The sequence below is a fragment of the Tachyglossus aculeatus genome, chromosome 9 (genome assembly GCF_015852505.1).
Source record: "Tachyglossus aculeatus isolate mTacAcu1 chromosome 9, mTacAcu1.pri, whole genome shotgun sequence".
NCBI lineage: Eukaryota > Metazoa > Chordata > Mammalia > Monotremata > Tachyglossidae > Tachyglossus > Tachyglossus aculeatus.
The window spans coordinates 29,411,029-29,433,316 of record NC_052074.1 but is presented as its reverse complement, the minus strand read 5'-3'; positions in this window follow the sequence as shown (position 1 = coordinate 29,433,316).

The window sequence follows — 22,288 nt, the reverse complement described above, 5'->3', positions numbered from 1 at the left end:
TGGCAGGAATGAATATGTTAATTTAAATAATTTTTCATTATATTTACTTAATCTTGCTTGTTATTTTTAAACACCCCCAATTCCAAGCCCTGCATGTTCAATAAAATTAATGACTTAGCCCAATCATAACCCTAATGCTAACGCAACCTGACGTAAGGATGAAATAACTCTTTCAACAGCATTGTCTTTGGCCATCAGTCAATCAATCAGTAGTATTTATTGAGCACTTAATATGTGCAGCTCACTGTACTAAATGATTGGAAGAGTGCCATAAAACAGAGCTGGCTAGACACATTCTCTGCCCACAAGGAGCTTACATTCTAGAGTCAGAGATAGACATTAATATAAATAAATAAATTATAGATATGTATGTAAGTGCTGTGGGGCTGGATAGGGGTGAATAAAGGGTAAAAATTCAAGTGTGAGGATGAGGCAGAAAGGAGTAGGAGAAGAGGAAATGAGGGCTTAGTCGGGAAAGGCCTCTTGGAGGAGATATGCTTTTAATAAGGCTTTGAAGGTGGGGAGAGTGATCATCTTTCAGGCATAAAGTGCTTAAAAGGCCATGGACAGGTCTTCCTTTCTCTCCTACCCCACACTGTGATGTTCTTTTTTGGATGCTCTTTCTCAAAAGCTCTTCTGAATTTTAACGATTTTTTTTCCAGCATTCACTTTTACTTACAATTAAACTCCATCTCTCAAAGTGCTTTGACTAACTTGAACACATTTCACTTTATCCTAGATTATGACATTTCTCAAATATGTAAGTGCAAGGCTCCTTTTTGCTGGATAGGATGGGAAAGATAACATTGAAAATTTAAAATTCACGTATGCACACATAGAAAACATCTAATATAAGGTAACTACTCATGGTTACCTAGTTACAATGATATTGGATCCTGTGTTTATTGTATTTTGATTCACTGTTTTTTAACATATTTATGTTGATTTGGTCAATTATTGGATGTCGATGTGGCATTATTGCACTTTTCACTATTTCCCATGGGAAACATCTGCCTTGGTACTTGTTTTTTGACTAGTGCAGTGCCAAGGATGCTTTCTGTGGTTTTCTTTAAATTGGCAACAGTCCTCTCAAACTAGGAACAAAAAGGCCAAAACTGGGATTGGGACTGATTTTCCCTGGATTGATAACAATATCAAAAGTGCTAGCTCTCCATTTTGGACATATTTTTCTAGAGCTCATTTTCTTATTTTCTGGCATCACTATAAGTAGAGAACTGTCCCTCACATGATACCTTCTCAAGGTGAATAACACCATTCCTTTGGTCTTTCTTCTCAGGTTCTGTTCTTGATTTCTTCAACGTCTGAGGCTCTTCCGTATGTTTTTCAAAATTTTAAGACTCTTTTCTAATACAGTGCTACTTCAATCTGCTAAATGAGTCCTATGATTCATTTGGATGGATAAAAAGCAGTATTTTGGGACTTCCCTTTCATTTGATTCATTTATTTCTTTTCCTTTTATTTGATTTTATCTTAGCCTTCAGCCCATTGAATTTGGTGCAGTCATGAAGCTCTGCTACATTCACAACTGACTAGATGCCTTAGGGTTTGACAGATTGGGGACGTGTGAAGAAGCCAAGCCAAATCTTTCCCCTTGTGCAGAAAACTCATCACATCGACTAGTGAAAAACTTTTATGAAGTAGATTTTTTGTGTACCTTGTCTTATGCTGTCGAGACGTCTCTGACCCATAGCGATGCCATGGACATATCTCTCCCAGAATGTCCCACCTCCATCTGCTATTGTTCTGGTAGTGTATCCATAGGGTTTTCTTGGTTAAAATATGGAAATGGTTTACCATTGCCTCCTTCCATGCAGTAAACTTGAGTCTCCACCCTCAACTTTCTCTCAAGCCGCTGCTGCCCAGCACGGGTGAGTTTTGACTTGTGGCAGATTGCCTTCCACTCGCTAGCCACTTCCCAAGCTAGGAATGCAGTGGATATGCCTCTGCTTGACTCTTCCTCCCATAGTGGAGACTGGTAGAGCACTGGAAACTCTCCAGGTGTGATCCTGAGAGGGGGTTTCTGTGTCCCAGCCTGTCTAAATTTCTTATTCCATGGTAATTCGTTGTTTGCTGGAAAGAGCACAGGAGTGGGAGTCAGTAGCCCTGGGTTTTAATCCCAGCTCTGCTGTGTAACCTTGGGCAAGTCACTGTGAGCAAATGTGGGAGTATGTCTGAACTGATTATCGTGGCACATAACAAATGTGTGGTGTTTAACAAATACCACAGCTTCTCTGTGTCTGTTTTCCAACCTGTAAAATGGGGATAAGATACCCATCTCCCTCCCTCTTAAATTGTGAGTTCTATGTGGGACAGGCCTGTCTCTAATGTGATTATTTTGTATAATAATTATGGTATTTGTTAAACTCTTACTATGTGCCAAGCACTGTTGTAAGCACTGGGGTAGATTTAAGTTAAGCAGGTTGGACACAGTCCCTGTCCCACCCACATGGGACTCACAGTCTTAATCCCCATTTTATAGATGAGGTAACTGAGGCCCAGAGAAGATAAGTGACTTGCCCAAGGCCACACAGCAAACAAGTGGCAGAGTCAGGATTAGAACCCAGGTCCTTTTGACTCCCAGGCACTTGCTCTAACTACTAAGCCACGCTACTTCACACTAGCCACATTGCTTCTCTATCTCAGTGTTGAGCACAGTGCTTGAAATAGCTAGCGCTTAAAGCCATCATTATTAAATAGGATAATCTGATAATAGGATAATAAATTGGAGCAGCAGAGTTATTCCCTCCATTTGACTTTCATTCCCCACCACTTTTTCCCAAGATCCTGTCGCTGGAGAGGAATGCACTAAGACACAGCCTGTTCAGCGTGCTAAAGTTCACTGTAAAAATAGACTCTGTGATGAAGAAGAAGATGGGAAAAGGATTCTCATTTGACATTTATTCACACATCAGAGCAGCTCCAATCCATGGGGGAAGCCAGCCCATATGGAGAGCAATCATGCATAAAGTATGTTATTACACCACTCTCTCCATCTTTAAAGCCTGACTGAAATCACATTTCCTCCCAGGGGCCTGACTAAACCCTGACTTCCCCTCTTTATCCTCCCTTTTGGGTTGCCAGTGCACTTTGCAGTTTGCAGTACCCTTAAGCAGTTCGATTTTCACCCCACTCCCACAGCACTAACATACCTATCCAGCTGCAATTTATTTTAATATCCTCCTCCTCCTTTAGTTTCTAAGCTCCCAAAAGGCAGCCATGTTGTCTCCCAACTTTATTGTATTGGCTTCTTCACGTATTCCCAGTCTGTCAAAAGCACCTAGACAACCTTGAACAGAGCAGAGATACCACTGAGTGAGCGAGTAAAGACACTGCCATTTCTCTTCCCACCCTGAAGACAATTTTCTTTTTTCCTTTAAAGGGGGACCAAGGACAAAACGTGGCTTCCCCCTCCAGTGTTCTAATTTTAAAATAGGTTTAAATTGAGTTGATCCTTCCTGTTCAAATGGGAATGGATTTCAGGGGGCCTTATTGGGCCATTTTAGAAACAAATAGTTTAGAAAGGTCTGAACAAGGTGTTGGAGATTGTAGCTCTGTTGGCTAAGTAAATATGATGTGGAGCTGAAAAGTGCGGGGCACCTCATAGAACAGTAGAATACTGAGGGAAGATAAAAGCAGAAGAAAACAGTAATGAATTTGGCTGTAATATCTATAAACTCTGTGTAGGGTCAATCTTTGATTTATTTTGCACTTAAAAAGCAATCTAAATTCATCCAGCTGGTTTTTCATAGACACATTTCTTGATACTGAATGGCAGCATATTAACTGAAGGAAAACAGATTCTTTTTTTCTTGGTAGCTGACTTGAAACTGGAGAGAGGGTTGACAATTTAAAAAGCGAAATAGCTCTTAGTAAATCATGACTTCAAGGGCTCTTTATATTAACACTGAGAATTAAATAAAAATGAATCACTGGGTTTTGTTTCTCCTTACAGCAACCTATTCCTATTCCGTTGTGGTCTTCTAGATCTTGAATTGTGAGCATTAAAGTACCTTGACAGAACTGCAAGTTCTTTTTGGCCAAGGCTCCCTGCCCAAAATGAAGGAGCAAATTGAAGTAATTCCCTAGATAATTCAGAAAAAAGTCACCGTATCCACGATGAGTGCAAAACCATTGTTTATGTCACAGTTAGCTTAAATGTTTTAGTTCTTTGCAGTTTTCAGTCAGGGGACCCGTGGCCTGTGAATACTTTAAAAGCTACATTTTTAATTAATGAAAAACTGTCCATACACTGACCTCCTGGGAAAGATGATGGGGAGGAAATAGAGATTATTCTCTCTAGAAACTTTATCCTCATCGATTTCTCTCAATGTCTCTGAATGAGGAAGGCATTAAAATTCCAATTTTACAGATGGGGACACTGAACTGAGGCTCAGAAGGGCTATTCCTGAATCTATAGGAATCCCTCCTCCATCATTTGCCTGCTGTGTGATCTTGGGCAAGTCACTCGACTTCTCTGTGCCTTTGTTTCCTCAACTGTAAAATGGGGAGTCAATATTTAGATTGTGAGGCCCATGTGGGACAGGGACTCTGTTCCACCTGATTCCCTTGTACCTCGATCTTGTCCATCTCACCGCTGACCTCTCGCCCAGGTCCTGCCTCTGGCTTCGAACGCCCTCCCTTCTTCATATCTGACAGACATTTAGTCTTCCCCCCTTCAAAGCCCTATTGAAGGCACATCTCCTCTAAGAGGCCTTCCCTGCCTAAGCCCTCTTTTCCTTTTCTTCCATTCCTGTCTGTGTCACCCTGACTTGACCGCTCTATTCATCCCCCAACCCAGCCCCATAGCACTTGTGCATATATTTTCTAGACTGTGAGCCTGTTGTTGAGCAGGGATTGTCTCTATCAGTTGCCAAATTGTACTTTCCAAGTTTAGTGCAGTGCTCTGCATGCAGTAAGTGCTTAATAAATACAATTGAATGAATATCTATAATATTATTTATTTGTATTAAAGGCAGCCTCCCCCTCTAGACTCTAAGCTCATTATGGGCAGGGAATATGTCTTTTATATGTTATACTGTACTCTCCCAAGTGCTTAGTCCAGTGCTCTGCACACAGCAAGCACTCAATAAATGACTGACAAAAGTGCTTGACACATAGTGAGTGCTTAACAAATGCCACTGAAAAAACCCCAAAACAGAACAGTTAAATGCCATACTGTGGCCATGCCAACTTGGCTCTTTGAGCTACAGGCCCCATTAACTCTGTGGATGATGTGCTTCCAGTAGCCTTGGTATGAACAGATGTGTTCAGCATTAGGAATTGCCAAGAGGAATGGCAAAGGCCCACTTCGTGTCACTGATTTCAGTTTTTGTCCCCTTTTTCTATGACTGAGGGCCACATCAACTCTCTAAAGCATATCTTCCCACTATATCAATGTTACATAATAATAATAATGATGATGGTGTTTGTTAAGTGCTCACTATGTGTCACCACTGTTCTAAGCGCTGGGGGAGATACAGGGTAATCAGGTTGTCCCGTGTGGAGCTCACAGTCTTAGTCCCCATTTTACAGATGAGGTAACTGAGGCACGGAGAAATTAAGTGACTTGCCCAAAGTCACACAGCCGGCAAGTGACAGAGCCGGGATTAGAACCCATGACCTCTGACTCCCAAGCCCAGGCTCATTCCACTGATCCACACGGCTTCTCTACAGTTTCCGTCTTTTAACATAAAGTTTGGCCCTCAGGTATTCCATCAATCAGTGACATTCCAGGACTCTTTTCGTTTGCTTTCCTCTAAGAAAGGGATTAAACATTCTAACCTACAGCGGGGTCCATTGGTGTTTTCAGTGTGCTCTCTTTCTAAAATTCTTTCAGGTGAGAGATACCCATTGAAAATGGAAACACTGAAGAAGCATGGCCTAGTGGATAAAGCATGGGCTTGGGAGCCAGAGGACCCGAGTTCTAATCCCACCTCCATCACTTGCCTGCTGTGTGGCCTTGCAGCTCACTTCACTTCTCTGGGCCTCTGCTCCTCAATTGAAAAATGAGGATTCAATGTGTGTTCTCCCCACTACTTAGACTGTGAGGCCCATGTGGGATTGGGAAGGTGTCCGACCTGAATAACTTATATCTATCGCAGTGCTTAGAACTGTGCTTGACATATAGTAAGTACTTAATAAATGTGATTAAAAAAAAAGTGAAGAGCAGGGGTAGGTGGTTGCTATAATCCAGTGGGCAAGCATACTCATTTTCCCCTCTAGACTGTAGGCTTCTTCTGGGTAGGAACTGTGTCTAACAACCCTATTGTATTGTACTCTCCCAAGCATTTAGTGCAGCTCTCTGCCCACAGCAAGTGCTCAATAAATACCATTGACTGATTCCCAAAGAATTAATCAAGTTTGAATGGGCTGGGAGGTGTTGGGTTAGGAGTTCTACTGAGAAAGGTGTTGGGTTAGGAATTTTCAGTGGGAACAGGAAGTCTGAGAGAGCTGAAGAAAAAGTAGAGGAACAGATCACAAGACTAGCACTTAGAACAGTGCTTGGCACATAGTAAGTGCTTAACAAATACCATTGTTATTATTATTGGTCTATGAAGAGTCTATGATTATACCATGATGACCCGCAAAATTATAAACTCCTTGAAGGCCGGGATCATATCAACTTTACTGTACTTTCCCAAGTGTCTCATAAGTCTTAATAAATACCACTGATTAGTCAATCAATCATCATCAATCAATTAATGATGAAGCTGGTCCGGTCAGGACAGGCAGGGCCTTGTCTGATCCTTCTCCCAGCATTAGTTGAGTTCAGTCAGTCAATCAGTCAATCAGTCAATCAAGTCATCAGTGATATTTATTAGCGCTTTCTATGTGCGGAGCACTGTACTAAGTGCTTTAGAGAATGCATTATAACAGAGCTGAAAGACATATTCCCTTCCCCCAAGGAGCTTACAGTTTAGAAGCGAAGACACATTGATATAAATAAATAAATTTAATCACATTTGGTAATAGGTTCAGTCTTTATCAACCTATTGTAGGTAGTGTGGCTGAGCAGTTTAAGGCACTCAATCAAGGCTCCAGTCTCTCTGGGGGGCGTGGGTTTGAATTCCACCACCTGAGTTCTAATCCTGGCCTTGCCACATGTCTGCTGGGTGACCTCGGGCAAGTCATTTCATTTATCTGGGTCTCAATTCCTTCATCTGCAAAAAGGGTATTCCATACCTGTTTAGATTGTGAGCCCCTTGTGGGACCTGATTATCTTGTATCTTCCTCAGTCTTAGTACACTGCTTATCACATAATAAGCACTTCACAAATACCACAATTATTATTATTCCATGCAACCACACTCAAGGACCACAGGATTATAGAAGTTGGTTTCAGAATAAAATGAAAATCCTCCCAATAAACTGGCTAAAGAATACTCCAAAGGTCTTGAAAGAGTTTACGTCAATAACTAGAAGCATAAACAAAGAAGACAAACAGATGAATATGAATTGTTTTTCAGAAGAATTAAATCACCATAGATTTACAATCAACCTGAAGAATACTGAGGTTATTTGTGTTCTGGGCTGTTCCTGACATACCTTACACCCGAACAAGGATCTTCACTGGGTTACAGAGTTAAATGATATCGCTGTATTCTGGCAGTCACTACCCAATGGTGCATGAATGGACATAGAGGTAGAAAATGGAATTTAAAAAGGCTTAGATATCCACATGGGCCATAGAGAAACAGTGTAACCTAATGGAAAGAGCCCAAATATGGGAGTGAGAGGATCTTGTTTCTAATCCCAGCTCTGCCAGTTGCCTGCTTTGTGACTTCGGGCAAGTCACTTGGCTTTTTTTACCTCAGTTCCCTCATCTGCAAAATGGGGATTCAATATCTGTTCTCCCTCCTACCTAACTATAAGCCCCATCTGGGACCTGATGATCTTGTATCTACCTTAGTACGTAGTACAGTAGCACATCTAAACACTTAACAAAAATCACAATTATTGTTATTATTTCTGTTATTATTATCGTTATTATTAGGCAGATAAAATAGAAGGTCTATGGGGCACTTATAGTATCTGCTGTTCTACAAAGAGTTTTGAATTTGCCACCATCCTCAGCTGATTTTAAGAGCAGTTTAATCAGCATGACCTCAAACTCACGACTGAATGTCCAATGGCAGGAGAGGATTAAACAATGATGTCCCCTAGTATCAAAGCAATGCTCATCACATTGCAAGTTCAGCGGGCAAATTGGCTGAAGAGAATGGATTAAGATTTTGAAATGGGCAGTTCTTCAGTCAACTTATTTGAGAAACTGTAAACGGGGAGGGCAGAAGAAACCCGTCAAAGACCCAGTGAAGGGAAACCTCAGATGATGCTAGGTAATCACGGACAATTCTGAGGCAGTAGCTGGAGAAAGATGAGTTTTTAAGAAAGCAAAGGCTTAGAAAAGGCTGTGAATTCAATGAGTATAAATGAAAATTATGGCAGGCACTGTAGGAAGCAAATAGAATAATGAAGCAAGGGATACATTTTATCCGCATAAAATTTAGAAAGAATAATCACATTGATTTTACCCATCTACCAACTTTTATTCACTTACTCATCTACCCTCCCACTCCACCCCATCTTGTTTCTTCATTCCTTTCAAGTTCATCTTCTCACTGAGCCTTGTTCTCAACACTGTCATCTCTGCCTCCCTGTTTATACCCGTCCTCCTGACTGAAATCATATTTATTGAGCATTTATACTGAAAATTTGCAGACCTGAGCTCTCCCCATTTTCAAAGCCTCTCTGAAATTCTACCTCCTCCAGGAAGTCTTCCCTTATCAATTTTTCTTCCCTCCAACTACTTTTATGGCACCTCTGCAGTGACACACTCACAACCACATATTGCACTTCAGATCATACTCAAAAACTCAATATTTAAGTACTTATTTACCCCACGTGGCCATCTTTCCTTTCTCCTTATTCCCTGTTACAGTGGAAACTCCTAAAGGCAGGAATCATGTTTTCCAAATCTATTGTTCTCTTCCAAGTGCTCTGTACAGTGCTCTGCACACAGGGCATAATCAATATAGGATGATTGATTGGCTGATTGTATTAGCCACATCTGTCCACACTGATAAAATCTCACTGTCCATAAAGTCTTCAAATCTTGAAGGACAGAAATATAAGTATGGTTAATCCTTTACATGTAATAATTATTTGACCCTACAGAAACCACACAGTAAATGGTTTGATTATTGATGAAGGGATACAACAGGAGAAATAGCAAGAAATAACTCTGAGCATTAGGAACACCTTAATCAGTAATAAAAGAGTTGTGTTATCCTTTAAGCTGAGGTAACCATCAGCCGGGGATTTCTTAGGAATCTCAAGGTAAAAAATCCTTTCTGCATCTGTGACTGTACCTTCACAGAGTGGAACAGAAAGAATGTGAACTCACTCAAAGTCACCATCCAACCCTCCTTTCCTCCATACTGATTTTAGTGGGTTTGACTCAGCCTACTTTCTCTCCCGACACTTTGGAAAACATCTGCATTTATTCCTTGCAAAGAGAAAAAAATACTCAGGCGCTTCATAAAGACTAACTGTAAACTGTATACTCCTTGTGGGCAGGGATCATATCTACCAACTTAATAATAATAACAATAATAATGGTATTAAGTGCTTACTATGTGTCAAGTACTGTTGTAAGGACTGGATAGATACAAGCTTCTTAGGTTGGACAAAGTTCCTTTCCCTCATGGGGCTCACAGTCTTCATCCCCATTTTACAGATGAGGGAACTGAGGTACAGAGTTAAGTGATTTGCCCAAGGTCATCCAGCAGACAAATGAGAAGCAGCGTGGCTCAGTGGAAAGAGCTCGGGCTTGGGAGTCAGAGGTCATGGGTTCTAATCCCAGCTCTGCCACTTGTCAGCTGTGTGACTTTGGGCAAGGCACTTAACTTTTCTCTGCCTCAGTTATCTCATCTGTAAAATGGGGATTAAGACTGTGAGCCCCATGTGGGACAACCTGACCACCTTGTATCCCCACCAATGCTTAGAACAGTGCTTCACACACAGTAAGTGCTTAACAAATGCCATCATTATTAAATGACTGAGCCGCTATTAGAACCCAGGTCCTTTTGATTCCCAGGCCCATACTCTACCCACTGGGCCTCTATTGCATTGTAGGAGAAGCATGGTGAAGGAGAAGCAGTGTGGTACAGTGGATAGAGCACAGTCCAGGAGTCAGAAAGTGCTTTGCACATAGTAAGTGCTTAATAAATACCATTATTATTATTATTATTATGAGTTCTAATCCTGGCTCCTTCACCTGTCTGCTGTGTGACCTTGGGCAAGTCACTTCTCTGTGCCTCAGTTACCTCATCTGTAAAATGGGGAGTGCGACTGTGAGTCCCACATAGGACAGGGACTATGTACAACCCGATTTGCTTGTATCTACCCCAGCACTTAGACCAGTGCTTGACACGTAGTAGGCATTTAACAAATGCCGTTATTATTATTATTAGTCTCACAAGCACTTGAGTACAGTGTTCTGTCCACTCAGTTCTTGATGGATGTGTGTTGGCGGGTATGGTCACTTTCCTTTGTATTCAAAGATAACCCTAATGAGGATGAACTATATCTTAAGTGGTATTGATTCAGCTCTTACTATGTGCAGATCACTGCTAAGCACTTCGGAGTATACAATTCAACAGAGTGGGCAGATGTGTTCCCTGCGCATTACAAACTCACAGTCAAGGAGGCAAGGTTACACAATGTCTGTGTGTGTAGATGTAGCTGAAAATATCTATGCCTCACTGAAAATGCCTTCCATCCAATACATTCCTAAAGATTGTCCTTTAATGGACAGTTGCATTTTCAATTTACAGGTTTTTTTTTACAAAATTTGTTAAGCTCTAACTATATGTGAAACACTGTCTTAAACTCTGGGGTAGATACAAGGTAATCAGGTTAGACACAGTTTCTGTCCCACATGGGGCTAACAGTTCTTGGCAATTCTTTTCAATTGCATTCTGTTCTGAAAGATATCTCTGAAGCCTGCTGATATTCACTTGCCAGGCTTGTTTGCATGGAGCTGGAATAGTCCAGGAATCACAGGGAAAACAAGAGAGCCATAGGATTGCTGACTACCCATTCCTACTTTCCCGTGATAGATCCAGAATGCTAGAGGTTTAGAAAAATATAGTGATGGGTTTTTTGTAGCACCAGGAGCTGATAATTCTAGCCAAGGAGACTTGGAACCAGTGGGCTAATTCCATCAAACCATCTGTTTCCAAAGGATTTCATTTCACCGGGTCCAAGCTGCTAGAGTGAGAAGGAATGTGACAGTGGAGTAATTGGGCTTAGACGATTAGCACAGTTTCCTCTTGCTCCCAAGTGTACTTGCACAGTTAATGATGCGTCCCTGCTCGCCGATAAAGAATGATAGTTGTGCCTTTTGTCTGTGGCTCTTTCTCTCATCCTAGCCACTCCTCCCATTTACCTTCTTTTCCCTTAAACAGGTTTTTGGCCCTTCTTAGGGACTGAATCAGTATAGCCTAGTGGATAGAGCACTGGCCTTGAAGTCAGTAAATGTGGGTTCTAATTCCGCCTCCGCCGTTTGTGTGCTGGGTGACCTGGGGCAGGTCACAGCTTCTCTGTGCCTCAGTTACCTTGTCTGTAAAATGAAGATTAAGGCTGTGAGCCCCATGAGGGACATGGACTGTGTCCATCCTGATTAGCTTGTATCTACCCCAGTGCTTAGTAATAATAATAATGATGATGATGATGGCATTCGTTAAGCGCTTACTATGTGCAAAGCACTGTTCTAAGTGCTGGGGAGGTTACAAGGTGATCAGGTTGTCCCACGGGGGGCTCACGGTCTTAATCCCCATTTTACAGATGTGGGAACTGAGGCCCAGAGAAGTTGACTTGCCCAAAGTCACACAGCTGACAATTGGCAGAGCCGGGATTTGAACCCATGACCTCTGACTCCAAAGCCTGTACTCTTTCCATTGAGCCACGGCACAAGAAAGTACTTAACAAATCCATAAAAAAATAATTACAATACCCTTCATATCTCCCTAGTTCTTGGGAAATTTTTACTCCTCCCTCATTCCCAGAGCTGTGCTGCCTTTGCATTAAATTCATTCATTCAACTGTATTTATTGAGCACTTTCTGTGTGCAGAGCACTGTACTAAGTGCTTGGGAGAGTGCAATAGAACAATGAACAGATATTTCCCTGCCCACAACAAACTTACAGTCTAGTGGGGGGGGACAGACATTAATATAAGTAATTATATTACAGATATGTACATAAGTGCTGTGGGACTGGAAGGGGGGATGAATAAAGCTAGCAAGTCAGTGCAATGCAGAAGAGAGTGGGAGAAGAGGAAAGGAGGGCTTAATTAGGGAAGGCTGCTTGGAGGAGCTGTGCCTTCATTAAGACTTTGAAGAAGGGGAGAGTAATTGTCTGTTGTGTTCTCTCTTACTGGAGAGTCGTTTCTGACCCATAGCAATTCCTTGGACCTATCTCTCCCGGAACTCCCCACTCTTCAACTGAAATCATTCTGGTAGTGTATCCATAGAGTTTTCATGATAAAAATCTGGAAGTAGTTTACCATTTCCTTCTTCCACGCAGTAAACTAGAGTCTCCACTCTCTCCCATGTCGCTGCTACCCAGCACAGGTGAGTTTTGACTTGTAGCTGATCGCCTTCCACTCGCTAGCCACTGTCCAAGAAGCCGGGAATGGAATGGATATGCCTCTGCTTCACTCTCCCTCCCACAGCCAAGACTGGTAGAGTATTGAAACCTCTCCAGGTGCAGTCCTGAGAGGGGAATTGTCTGTTACTTGTCTGTTAGTTACATGGCTATCCTCTTGGACTTCAGGGGCTTCTCAGATTTTGTGTTTTCTGGGCTCAGCTGAGTTTGGGGTGCACGATGGCATTGCAGGGAACAGAAGTGGATTACAGAGTTGCTTAGAGCCCTCTCTGTCCTTTTGGAGGGAACCAGAATCCTCTGCTGCAAACAGATGTTTCTGTGTCATTCCTGAGGTTGCAATGCATCTCACAGAATACGTGCGGGGATTTCGGCACACAGGATTTCTTTCACAGGAAGAGAGCTGAAGAAAAATAAAAATCAGTGCACAGTGACAGAGCAATCGCGATGACATTGTGCCTTTGTGCTACAGAATGAAATCATCAGAAAACAATTAGCTTGCTGCTCCCCTTTTAGAATGGTTCTGCTTGCCAATTCTGCATAGAACCTGAGAAGGGAAAATTCCTGTGGACACCTGGACTAGTATGTAGCTTCCCTTTTGGGCTATAATGACTTGGGGACAAGTGAGAGGGGGGGAAGAGAGAAAGGAGAGAGAGGGAGAGAGAGAAAGAGAGAAATGGAGAAATAAGAAAAGGGGGCCCTCTATGGCAGTGTTATTTTAAAGAATGGATGCTGCTGTCTTTAGGAATGGGGAGAGCTACCGATGTGTGTGAAAATATTCAGGACAGTCAATCTCATGGCAGGGTTTGCCCAATCATCCAATTTTTAAAATTAATGAATTAGAAAAGCTGGTATAGGTCTTTTATACTCTTAACCTTAAGTTTAGGAGTTACAATGGAAACTAAATTCCAATTTGAATCCAATATAATGCTAATAAAACTCTGACACTGTATAGCCCAGCTTTAATAGTCCTGTAAATGAGAAATAAAAAAGATATCACCCCCTTTAAACAGAGACTGCAGCTCTCTGCCAATGGAAGCCATTACTCAAATTGGGACACATTAAATGTTTGTGTTGAAGTTTTGGCACGTTGATGCATGCTTTACCCCAAGGTTATTTCAAAACTGCCAGACAAAAATAAACAAACCTTGATAGATTTTTGTCTTGGAAATGAGAATCAGCAGAATTTGTGGGACTGAAAATGAATGGGCTAACAGGAATCTTGGACTATCCTCCTTGAAACACAGAGGCTAATAGTTGGAGTTAATTGGTTCAGATACCTTCCCGGCAAACAGCGCTGAAAATCAATGAATTGAATCACAGTGACTATGTTCACTTGCGGCTCTGTTACTGCGTAATTGAAATTTATGCCAATAGGCTGGGCTTTAGGGTTGTATTTTACATTCATTCATTCAATCGTATTTATTGAGCGCTTACTGTGTGCATGATCCTTCTCTCTTGCCCCCGTGGAAATGAGTGGGCTCCAGTGACTCAGCCCCAACGAGATCAGGATTTGAGCACCCACTGCGTGCATGGCATTGAACTGTGTGCCCGGCACTTAGTGAGGCGGGAAACACCAAGGACATCAACAGGGAATCATACAGCTGGAAAGGCGCTCAGGAAGGTCAGCTGGTCCATTCCCCTGCCTCTGGTTATATAAATGTTTGAACAAGGTACTGTTATCCCCACTAGAATGTAAAGTAGAGAGAAGAGCACGAGAGAGAGCGACAGAGACAGAGAGCGAGTGAGCAAGTGAGCCCTAGAGAAGCAGTTTAGCCCAGTGGAAAGAGCTCAGGCCTGCTAGTCAGAGGACCTGCATTTTAATCCCTGTTCCACCACTTGTCTGTTTTGTGACCTTGCGCAAGTCACTTATTCTCCGTGCCTCAGTTATCTAGTTAGAGAAACATCATAGTGTAGTGGATAGAATACGTGCCTCAGAGTCAGAAGGTCTTGGGCTCTACTCCTGGCTCTGCCAATTGTCCGTTGTGTGACCTTGGGCAAAGCACTTTCCTTCTCCGTGCCTCAGTTCCTGCATCTGTAAAATGCAGATTGAAACTGTGAGCCCCACGTGGGGCAGGGACTGTGACCAACCTGATTTGCTGGTATATTCCCCAGTGCTTAGTACAGTGCCTGGCACATAGGAAGCACTTTACAAATACCATAATAATAATTATATTATTATTATTATCTGTAAGGGGATTAAGACTGTGAGCCCCACCAGAGATATGGGCTGTGTCTGACCTGATTAGCTTGTATCTACCCCAGAGCTTAGTACAGTGCCTGACTCATAATAAGTGTTAACAAATGCAATAAAAAAAATCCTTGAAGACAGGGATTGTGATTATTGATTCTACCATATTGTACTCTCTCAAGTGCTTAGTATAGTTTTCTGTATACTTTAATAGTGAGGCATACATTAGGGAAGCAGCATGGTCTAGTAGAAAGATCACCGGTCTCGGAATCAGAGGACGTGGGTTCTAATCCCGGCTCTGCCACATGTCTGCTGTGTGACCTTGGGCAAGTCACTTCACTTCTCTGTGCCTCAGTTACCTGATCTGTAAAATGGGTATTAAGACTGGGCTTTGCACATAGTAAGCGCTCAATAAATTAATGAATAAATGAATGAGCCCCATGTGGGACATGGTCTGTTTCCACCCAATTACCTTGTATCTACCCCAGCACTTAGAAGCAGTGCTTGGCACATAGTAAGTGCTTAACAAATACCACAATTGTCATTGTTATTGTTATTATTAGTATTAATAAACACCTAATAAATACAGTTGATTGATCGATTGCCAAAAGCTAGTTCATTGTCTCTGCTTCAGGTTCCCAATTTCCATAGATTACTTGAGGGTAACTGAAGTTCACTGTGGCTGGATGCTTAGTGGTAATTGATCTTCAACAGAGATGATTGGTTCTCTGTGCAATGAACAACCAACAGAATGATGGAGTAGCACGAGATGATGTGACTGGCAGACATATCAGGTGTCAATTCCATTAAATAATGGGCCAGTTTCCTAGATATTGGAGTTGATTTTCCTACCACCCTCATCCCATGGGTCTGACAAGATCTGAAAGCTGTCAGTAAGAATTCGGAAGCTCCGTAATGGTGCTTTTCTGGCTCTTTGAAGTCTGTTCCTTCCCAAATCCCTGCCCTCTTTCTACCCCCACATGCAAAATGAAAAGTTGGCTCCTATTGCATTTCCCCCCATGATCCTTCTTGAATTGTGCAGGTATTTGGCTCCTGAAACTATCTGCAATTGGTCAATCTGTGGATTTATCAATCAATCTGTCAATCAGTCCTATATTAGCATAGCGCTTAGAACAGTGCTCCAGTGCTTAGAACAGTAAGCGCATAGTAAGCGCTTAATAAATGCCATCATTATTATTGTTATATACCATAAAAAAACCCAAAACAAAAACAGAGTTGGCAGACAGTTCTCAGCCCACGAGGAGCTTACAATCTAGAGAAGAAAGAAATGGTAGATTAAGGTTTTTTCAAACTATGTTAGTCATTCACAAGACTGAAGCCCAATATTACAGTTTTAAGATTTTTTTTTAGCCAAGAGAAATTTAAGCTTCGATCAGAGCTCAGGGTAGTGTACTGCTGTTACATGTGATTAACCAAACACTACAATGTTATCCCAGCAAAGCTGTGATTCATGAAGTGGCAAGTGGAGCATTAAAATGCAAGTGAAATGGCTGGATCTAGTTACCTACGTTTATTATGCTTCTTGTTCCATAACAATAGAATATAGCTCAATTACGGTTCCTTCCTGTCTTTCCAGGAGAAACATCATCGATGACAACAAACCTTGACTACATGCATATTTACTTTACAGATGGGCTGATGAAAGCAGCATGACATAGTGGATCAAGCTCGAGCCTTCGAGTCAGAGGTCATGGGTTCTAATCCCAGCTCTGCCACTTGTCTGTGGTGTGACCTTGGGCAAGTCATTGTAATAATAATAATAATAATAATAGTAATAATAATAATGTTAGTATTTGTTAAGTGCTTACTATGTGCCAAGCACTGTGCTAAGCACTGGGGTAGATACAAGATGATCAGGTTGTCCCATGTGGGGCTCACAGTCTTAATCCCCATTTGACAGATGAGGTCAATGAGGCCCAGAGAAGTGAAGTTACCTGCCCAAAGTCACACAGTTGACAAGTGGGAGAACCGGGATTAGAACTCACAACCTCTAACTCTGAAGCCTGGGATCTTTCCATTAAGTCACGCTGCTTCTCCCAAGCCACATTGCTTCTCCCAGTAATGGTATTTGTTAATCATTTACTATGTGCCAAGCACTGGGGTAGATACAAGGTAATCAGGTTGTCCCACATGGGACTCACAGTCTTAATCCCCATTTTACAGATGAGGGAACTGAGGCACAGAGAAGTGAAGTGACTTGCCCGAGGTCATACAGCAGACAAGTGGTGGAGCTGGGATTAGAACCCACAACCTCTGACTCCCAAGCCCAGACTCTTGCCACTAAGCCATGCTGCGTCTCAATTGTACTTCTCTGTGCCTCAGTTACCTCATCTGTAAAACAGGGATTAAGACTGTGAGCCCCACATTGGACAGGGACTGCGTCCATCCTGATTTGCTTCTATCTACCCCAACCCTTAGTATGGTGCCTGGCACATGTAAGTGTTCAACAAATATCACAATTATTATTATTGATTCTTTTACAAAGCATGTTTCGGGATCATCTCTTGAATATTAAGTCAAACTTTTTCTCACAATGTAAACGCTAACGGACTGCTATAGCTCAGGTAAGGCTCAGCAATGGGAACTTAATTGCAACTTTTTTTTTTTTTTTTTGAGATGGCAAAGTTTCAGCTGAAGCAGAATGTTGTCAAATCCTTTTAAACAGCCCGGCCAGAATAACTGCAGGGAAGGAAGCTCCAACTATCATGCCTATAGTGTAAGTTTGGCCTTCATTTCCCTGAAGTCATTGGGGGCATTCTGGGAAGAGACTAGCTTCTCTGCCAATAGTGGGAGAGCACCACTCCCTGGGAATGGGGCAGAATTCCTCAAGGAAAGCATGGAGGGGTTGTTTTAATCCAACTTCCTGTGCTGTGCTTCTCTGTCGGCTTCCTTGGGACTCAGGCAGATGTTTCTGTGGTAATATATTTATTGCTGTGTCAACTATATTTGGGGCATTGAGGCCTAAACCCCTTTCTGCCCACTTCCCCAAACAAAGCCTTCAGGTGACCGTTTTGCTAAGCACGTGGTGACTGGCCTCTGGGAAGTAGGGAATCAAACTCTACATTTTCAGCTTTAAATCTCCATGCCTTAAATGTTATTCTGTGAGCCTCAGCTTTGATATCTTTATCCTTTCCAACTCCTAATATTGATTAAATCTCAGCTTTGGCCATTTTCCTATTTGGGAATCTAGTTTGGCCGTGCTACTGGGGTTTTCCAGAGCTTTCAATTAAAACGTGGCTGGCATTTCAAGTCCTGCACCGTTCTTGGAGTTCCCTGAATATAAGATGGTTGACTTTAGCCTTTATTTGGTGTTAAGCAGTTTGATGTCATGAAGCAAAAGATTTGGCCTTAATCTATGGTATTTGAGTGCTTACTGTGTGTGGTGTGGAGTACTAAGTGCTTTGGAAAGTGAGTACATTAGAGTGGTTTGACACGATCCCTCCACTCAAGGTCTGTAATAATAATAAGTGTAGTATTTCTTAAGTGCTTATTATGTGCCAGGCACTGTACTAAGTGCTGGGGTGGATACAAACAAATTGGGTTGGACATAGTCCCTGTCCCATGTGGGGCTCACAGTCTCAACCCATGTTTTACAGATGAGGTAACTGAGGATCAGAGAAGTGAAGTGACTTGCCCAAGGCCACACTGAAGACAAGTAGCAGAGCCAGGATTAGAACTCATAACCTTTTGACTCCCAGGCCTGGGCTCTATTCACTACGCCACACTGCTTCCTGTACAATCTAATGGGGGAGACAGATTTTTGAAATAAATTACAAATAGGGAAAGAAACAGCTGTTAAAGCAGGGGATGTGGTGAGAATCAAAGTTCATAGGAGGTATGGACTTAAATACACAGTTGATGCAGAAGAAAGGGAGGCTAGAGTGGGAAGATGATAGTTTAGTCAGGGAAGGCTTCCTGGAGGAGATATGATTTTAGTAGGGCTTTGAAGATGGAGAGAGTGGTACCCCTTCAAGATGGAGGCCACTTTCTACCATTTTGTCTCTTCTGTCTTTGTTAGGGGCCATTGACTTAAATTAATTTTGATTTTTGAGCATAAGTTAGTGGCTAGAGCATGTGCCTGGAAGTCAGTGGGTAATGGGTTCTAATCCCAGATCCCACCATTTATCTGCTGTGTGACCTTGGGTAAATCACTTCTCTGTGCCTCAGTTCCCTCATCTGTGAAATGGAGATAGAGACTATGAGCCCCTTGTGGGACAGGGACTGCATCCAACCTGATTTTCTTATATCCACTCCAGGGCCTGGCTCAAAGTAAGCACTTAACAAATATCACAATATTATTTATTATTATTTCACACATGACACACTTTGTCACTGCTATACTTTTGATCTCTTGGCCTGTCAGGATGGAAATTTCAGTTCATTATTGGGTTAAATAACAAAGCCCCATGGGTCAAATTCAACTCTGTTTCCTGAAGATCATTCTGTACTATAATGCCTGACAGTCTTTTCTGGTGGGAGTTTGGCAACAAAAGAATTTCAAATTCATCTTCTCCATTAGTAATCCTATCTGGCTTCCCTGGAGTCGTAGTGAAAGCCACTCTAACTTGATGATCTGACAGTTGTTCTTTCTCAGAGACTTTCTCCGCTAATAAGGTTGGCTGGTTGGACTGAAGCCATTTTCCTGATGACTGGAATGGAAGTTGATCAGGCTGAGAGCAAAATTCCGAACAAGGGGATGATGCCAGTTGTCAGAATTGCCCCTGGAGTTCTTATATCAGCAAAGAAAAGGATGTGGGAGGGAGAGACAGGATGTCTCGGCTTGTCAGTGGGGGGTTGGTGTGCTGTGCTCTCTGTAACCCCATACTTCCAAGAGATAAAAGGTAGAGTCAAAAGATGACAGTCCTACTATGCCATCTCTCTCCCGAACCTGACAGCAAGGAATTCTTTGGCACCAAAAGTTGTCAAACTCTTTATTTTTGCTCACCTGCCCTTCAGTAGTTCACAAGGGCTGCAAAATCTCACTTTATAGTATCTGTGCTATATTTTGGTCCATTTCCATGAAGTGGGAGACAGGCAGAAGTAATCGGGTGTTTAAAACCTGGGTAGACAAACTTCTACACTGTAATCACATTGTTGGTGAGCAGTGTGTGTAATCATAATAATGATAATGATATTTAAGTGCTTACTATGTGCCAGGCACTGTACTAAGCACTTGGGTGGATGCAAGCAAATCAATTTGGACACACTCCCTGTCCCACGAGGGGCTAACAGTCTCAATCCTCATTTCACAGATGAGGGAAATGAGGCACAGAGAGGTGAAGTGACTTGCCCGGTGTCAAAAGCAGAAAAGTGGTGAAGCTGGGATTAGAACCCTTGACCTTCTGACTCCAAGGCTCATGCTCTATCCGCTATGCCATCCTGCTTCTTGCCAACGCTGTTCTCTAGTACCTCCCAAGCTCTTAGTACAAGCTGATTGTGGGCAGAAAATGTGTCTGTTTGTTGTTGTATTGTACTTTCCAATAGCTTAGTATAGTGCTTTGCACACAGTAAGTGCTCAGTAAATATGATTGAATGAATGCAGTGCTCCCTCTAATAATGGTAATGATGATATTTGTTAATCACTTACTATGTGCAAAGCACTGTTCTAAGCACTGGGGAGGTTACAAGGTGATCAGGTTGTCCCATGGGGGGCTCACAGTCTTAATCCCCATTTTGCAGATGAGGGTAACTGAGGCCCAGAGAAGTTAAGTGACTTGCCCAAAGTCACACAGCTGACAGTTGGCAGAGCCAGGATTTGAACCCATGGCCCCTGACTCCAAAACCCGTGCTCTTTCCACTGAGCCACGCTGCTTCTTAGCGTGAGCCCCATGAGGTAAAGGGACTGTGTCCAACCTGACTAGCTTGTTTCTAACCCAGCACTTAGTACAGTGCCTGGCACATAGTAAGTGCTTAACAAATGCTGTGAAACAAAATAAGTGGCCCGGTGGTAGGCTGAGGCCTACACTATCTTCCTGTCCACTCCTTTTGGCTCTGATGCTTGACATCGTAAGCTACCATTTGATCTTCTGCTGAGTTGAAGAGAAATAGAAATATTCTGGATTGTTAACTGCTCACAGTGAATGGACCTTTTCAAAGCTCAGGGGGGCTGCTAAATGAACTGATTGAAGAAATATTCCTAACCCCTGGGAAGAGTTAATTTAGATCTCTGCATGCAGAGTGAGTCCCAAGATGGTTTTTGACATGCATCATCTCGGATGTGGGTCCACAAAATGTTTTACAGAACACGTTTATGAGGTGGGGAAGGTGAGTGGGGTGTTCCTAGCAGTTCACTTTACTCACCTCTGATTCCTCTTAAGAATAATAATAATAATAATGATAATAATAATAATTGCGGTGTTTGTTAAGCGCTTACTATATTGCCAGGGACTATATTAAGCACTGGGGTGAATACAAGCAAATCAGGTTGGACACAGTCCCTGTCCCATACAGAGCTCACAACCTTAGAGAGCAGCGTGGCTCAGTGGAAAGAGCACAGGCTTGAGAGTCAGAGGTCATGGGTTCTAATCCCAGCTCTGCCACATGTCTGCTGTGTGACCCTGGGAAAGTCACTTAACTTCTCTGAGCCTGTTACCTCATCTGTAAAATGAGGATTAAGACTGTGAGCCCCACGTGGGACAACCTGATCACCTTGTATCTATCTCCCCCAGTGCTTAGAACAGTGATTCGCACATAGTAAGCACTTAACAAATGCTATTATTATTATTATTATTATTATTTTAGAGCTGAGGGAACTGAGGCCCAGAGAAGTGAAGTGACTTGTCTAAAGTCACACAGCAGATGAGTAGTGGAGTCAGGATTAGAACCCATGACCTTCTGATTCCCGGGCTCATGATATATGCAATAGACCATGCTGCTTCCCCTTTAATTTTCTCTCTTTACTGTGCACAGCCACTTTGCCAATCTAATCTCTTCCTGCTTTTTTATGTTGTTCCTTTTCCATGGAAGATGGCTTCCCACCCACTTCCTGGACCACAACTTCACTCGTTTCCACCTTCCAGCCTCTCCCTAAAACCTCCTTCCAGTTTCTCCCTAAAACATGAAGACTTCTGATGACTCACTGGTGACACTCTCTAAAAGAACAGGCAGAGGTTGGTGGGAGAACGAAGTGACTATCTTTGTCTCACTTCAATTGTAAGTATAAGGACTTGGGATTTAATACCTATTAGATAAAGCGATGGTTTTGTATTCTCCTAAAAATTTGGAGTGTTATCTTCCAGCAGAAGGCTGGAATCCTATATCTGAACTCTTATACCTTCCCGATCCCCTTTGTGAATGCTTTTTCATCCCTGCAACCTCTGTCTTGATACTGTTTTTCTCATTCATATTTCATTTTCACTGAATAGAGACCATCTGTTTATCAATGTGGACC